This window comes from Bison bison, unplaced genomic scaffold (genome assembly GCF_000754665.1).
Source record: "Bison bison bison isolate TAMUID 2011002044 unplaced genomic scaffold, Bison_UMD1.0 scf7180017864366, whole genome shotgun sequence".
In the NCBI taxonomy this organism is placed as follows: Eukaryota; Metazoa; Chordata; class Mammalia; order Artiodactyla; family Bovidae; genus Bison; species Bison bison.
The window spans coordinates 3,467,792-3,473,368 of NW_011494938.1; positions in this window are offsets into that span (position 1 = coordinate 3,467,792).

The window sequence follows — 5,577 nt, forward strand, 5'->3', positions numbered from 1 at the left end:
TCTATTTTACATACGGTAATTATATATTTCCAGTTAATTCTCTCAGTTCTTCCCACCTTCTTCTTTGTTCTTACCCCAACCCCCACTATGGTCCTGAGTTGCCTTTAGGTAAAAACCTTTTTCTTCTCAGATGCTTAACAAAATAGAGATTTTATCCAGCTTCACCTTGTGTGGTTTGTGTCAATATAAGGAAAATAAAATTCTGTCAAATGAACTATTAAAAAAACTGCACACTCACTCTTTCTGTTGTCCTTGCTTTGAGCTTTAAATTTAGGCTTGCAGGAAACTTGGTCTTGAGTGGTAGTTTCCTACCAATGTGTTGAATGGAATTAAAAATAGATGCACTCCTATTTATCAAAACCCCCCACAAAAACCACCAAAAAGCTGCTCTGTAGAGTCAGAAGACTAATTTCACAATCCATATGAAGCTATTTACTAATGGAGCTTCTATAGGACCTTTAAGACTACAAAATGTTTTTTGAGCTTTAGGAAAGCTATATTCAAGAGTAAGTAAGCCTAGCCAAGTCATTTTATTAAAACTAAGTTATATTTTGGAAGACAGCAAACCAATGTGTGTATATGTTCAGTCTCTAAGTTGTGTCTGACTCTGTAACCCCAGGGACTGTAACCCGCTGGACTCTTTCCATGGGTTATTCTAGGCATGAGTACTGGAGTGGGTTGCTATTTCCTCCTCCAGGGGATCTTCCCAACCCAGGGACGGAACCAGCTTCTCCTCTTGAGTCGCCTGCATTGGCAAGTGGATTCTTTACCACTGAGCCACCTGGGAAGCCCCAAAGTCATTTTATTAAAGCAATGTTATATTTTGGAAGCAGCAGACTAATACTTAGCATCTAAGATTTGAAACTGTGAGAACCCTTCTAAGAACCACTTTTGTTTACATCTTGTGGTTTGCAAGGATATTACAATACAATGCTAATATTTGCTTTATGTAAACAGAATATAATGTAAACCTGTCTAGCAGGTTTACATAGGTTTCTTTTCCTAAAGAAATTCAGCTCTTTCTTCTGTAACACTTAAATGGTTTGAAGCACCTTGAGATTTAAGCTCTTCCGGGAGTCCATTCAGTTGTTCACCGCTGTTTCCCCAGCATACATCACAAAAGAGGTCTGCAACAAAAATGTGGAATATGGGCTGAGAACAGTGCCTTACCAAACCCCTGCTCCAAAAGACAGTGCTGACTTGTTCTTCACGTTCAGGGAGTAGGGTCAAATAGCCAGATTCTTTCATATGCCTGTGTGGCACCTGTTTCCCCTTGATTATGTTTCTTGAGCAGTAAAAATTATCTGAGACGTAGAAATTCACATAGTGGTAGCCATTGATCTTTGGCAAAGTTAAAACTAAAAAGTAAAACAAGAGGAGCTGTATTTGCCAGGCATTGTAGGAATGCTATGGAAGAGAAGGAATGATTCCACCTGCCTCTACTAGGAATGAGGTCTAAAAGAAATGTCTGAAGGGAAAAAGAAAATCACTAGGAATCTCAGTCGACTCAATGGACATGAGTTTGAACAAACTCTAGGAGACAGTGAAGGACGGGGAAGCCTGGTGTGCTACAGTCCATGGGGTCACAAAGAGTGGAACAGGACTGAGCAACTGAACAGCAACAACAAAGGAATCTCAGAGACTTTGTCTGTCATGAACTGAATGTTTATTTTCCTCCAAAATTCATTATATTTAATCCCTAATCCCCAATGTGGTGGTATTTGCAGGTGAGGCCTTTGGGAAATAATTAGGTTGTGAGACTGGACCTCTCTAGAATGTGATTAATGCCCTCATAAGGATCCATGGGGGCTGTTTCTTATTCTACCATGTGAGGATACAAAGAGAAGCCAGCAATGTGCAACCTAGAAGAGGACCTTCACCAGAAACCAACGTTTCTGGTGCTATGATCTCTGATATCCCACCTCCAGGATCATGAGAAATAAATCTTGGCTATTTAAGCTGCCCAGTCTATGGTAATTTGTTACAGCAGCCCAAACTAAAGACATTCTGATTCATCACCACCAGCACGGTATCACAGTCAGCTAACACCTCTGCTCTATGGGCCTTCACAATTTGTCCCCGTCTACTTTTCCAGCTTTTCTGTACCATTTTCACCAGACATCAATTCTTCACTTAAGCTGTAGGCAAACTACCTTATTTTCTTTCCATCAGTCACACATTTCCCCAGTCTCTGTGTCCTTTTTAGGCTGCTCTCTGTAATACCCTCCTCTTTGCCACCTGTCAAAAACCAGTTCATCCAATTTAATCTGCTTCCCTTGAGAAGCTACTTCACACATCCTCCTCCTCCCCCAAAGAAGTACTCCTCCACGCCCTGCCAAAACTGTGTGGAAGGGTAAGGAGTTCCCGTGAGCACAAACCCACTCCGGGCTGACTTCCTGCTCCCAGGTACACTGGATTATTGTTACCGCTTGCTCAGTGACTGCTGCATCCTGGGGTCCCAACATATTCAAGGCAAGGATGTATTCATCTTTGTATCCCCAGCGCCTGGCACAGTGCTCGTATTCTTTATTGATAAATATTTGAAAAGCTTTCTTTGAAAGTATTATTTACTCTCAAGAGAAAAGTGTTAACGAAATTTGTAGTCTTTTGGATGGTGGAAACATGAGAAGTGTCAAGGGTATGTGGTGCAGGAGGGAGTGTTTCATTTTTATTTCTTGGGTTTTACCTACATGGTTTTATTTCCAGCAAGAAATTGAATGACAAAGTTGGTGGATGAAGGAGCCATCCAGACATAGCTGAAGCTCCAAGTTCCCCAGCTTAGGTCTGTAAACTGGAGGGAGATCTAATAGCAACTACAGCCACAACAGAAAGGTTGATTGACTCCTAGACTCAGGTCTTGCTTTATTCTGTATATGAATTATCTTGGTTCATCTTCCCAACAGTCTTGTGAGGTAGGTTATATTATAGATGAGGCTTGCTGCCTGTGATGGAACGTTGGCAGGGGACTCTTCATAACACCTTTGGTGAGCACATAGCACATAGCACTTCTCAAGTAATACTGTTCTGTCTGCATGCCCTACTTCAGTTACTTGGCGTTCAGCCTTCTCTGCTCCCTCTATGGGGATTGAACCTCCAAATCAGAGCACTTATCCCATGGAAGGCTTCCTCATTAGGGCTCTGCCACTATCTCTAAACCACAGGGTTTAAAATTATGGCAGGTCTATCATATTCAGTGTAAGCTAGGAATAGAGTTTGGGGGAAAATAATCCTGTGTCTAATATAAACAGTTTGGGGCTTTTTTTTGATATATATATCAGGGATCTATGCTATGCTATGCTATGCTATGCTATGCTAAGTCATTTCAGTCGTGTCCGACTCTGTGCAACCCCATAGACGGCAGCCCACCAGGCTCCCCCGTCCCTGGGATTCTCCAGGCAAGAACACTGGAGTGGGTTGCCATTGCCTTCTCCTCAGGGATCTATAGAACACAAGAAAATTATTCCCAAAATTTCTGGAAAAATACCTATGACTAAATTGGACGTGCCAAGGGAAAAATGCTTTCATTGAGAAAGGTATAAGGATAAGTTTATTAACTACTTCCATAAGACTAAGCAATTAATATAATAAATTATCAGTCACATCATACAATAAAATAGTTAGCCCAATATTTTGGTACTGAATGAATATTAAATGGTATTTTTAAAAGACATGTATAAAAAAGAAGCTAGCAACAATATTTATGTAATGCTGCTGCCAAGTCGCTTCAGTCGTGTCCGACTCTGTGCGACCCCATGGACTGCAGCCTACCAGGCTCCTCCATCCATGGGATTTTCCAGGCAAGAGTACTGGAGTGGGTTGCCATTGCCTTCTCCATTTATGTAATACAATGTAGCAATTCAATATTAATCAATTTGTTAAAAATATAACTGCCTTATTAAAGTATAGAATTCTTATAAGAAAATTTTTGTTGTGTGAGAAAAATTAAGTTTTTGTTCAATGTCATATAAGTTGCCTGATTGATGCTAACCTTGCTCAGTGATTATCAGCAGTTTTTCCATGACAGATAAAGATAGGGATGAAGATTCTTCAGATATTGCAGGAGTTTTGTAAGTCACATTCTTAACACTGAGTTTCTGAGTACAGCCTGTTCAAACAACCGCTTTGAATATACTCTAAAATGGAATTCAACCAACGCAGAGCAAAAAGTCAATTTGTCCCTCCCTTCTGCATTCTTTCTTCATCTTGAGAGCAAGTGTTATGGGACATCTTTGACAGTATGTACGTCAACTTTAGACGTCAAGGTCAGTTTCATTGTTTGTGGCAGATTGCAAAGAAGTCAAATGTTCATCAATTAGACAAAATATTGTTACAATATATGTATGTGTAAATTAGGCAAAATAACTGAATACTTTTAATTATATATAAAACTAGAACAAACAATTTCATTTAGGATATGGATGGTAGGTCAATTTTGTGTATGGTTCTCCTGGGAAAAATTGGGGTTAGCAATTTTCCAGACCTACTGTCCTCAGACAATCCAAATAAAACTTATTTTCCCTTTAGGAACAATATCTCATTCAGGAAATCATTCAGTAGACAGCGGCAGCCTCTTGGTGTGCAAATCAGCTTATAGAGACAGTTACTCTCCTAATGCAATAGAGACACATTAACTAGTCTTCCACTGTTAAAACTTTTTCCATTTTATAAAAGTTGTGTTCCTATCTTTATAATTAAGGTGTGTATTTAGACTCTCATACAAAGAAATGAATCTAGAAAAAGAAGGAAATTCACCACTGTAATGATTTTAGAAGAAAGCTTGTCTCATTAAGCAAGTGACCAAGTCATTTGTATTGTAATCAAAAATAATTGTAGTTTGACTGCTTAGAACTGGAAACATATCATAAAAGTCATGCTATAGAAATTGTGGTTTGTTACTTAAGTAACCTCATAAAATCCTTTTAATCCATACGATAATATGCTCAATGGTTTTCAGCTGAATTCTAACAGTACTGCTGATGTCAGGAAATCATCTTCTGTACTATGGCCTTGGCTGCTTCCATTAAAAAAAAAAAAGTACCCTTGACTTTACCAGCTGCAGCAGCTAATAACTGTCCAATGAAAGAAACACCCATCCTCCAGCTATGACGTCTGTCAGCCTCTGCCAGGTTTTTAGCAATGAAAGAACCACCTATTCAGTAATGAGGCTCTTTGACTTTCTCGCATGAAGCAAAGCAACCCTTCTGATCCTCCCTAAAATAAAAAAAATTCTGACAGTAATAACATTTACTCTCTCTCTTACTAATGGAAACCTCCCGTTTCTCAAAACAAACAAAAAGGTGCTAAGAGGAGCTTCTCTTCCAGAAGTAATGACATCATACCGGAGACACAACTCAGAAGGCACAACTCATTTATATATTTCATAAATGAAAGACTGTTGACAAAACTAACTTGAATAATTTAGTTATTTGCATACAGACATTTTGCAGAGTGAAAATAGCTTCAAAAATTTTCATAAAGCATTTAATTATGAGAACCCGACTTTAAATGTAAAGGCACTTCCCTTATTTTCCTCTGCTAAATGTTTGCTGTTATGGAGACATGACCATAATTATGTAC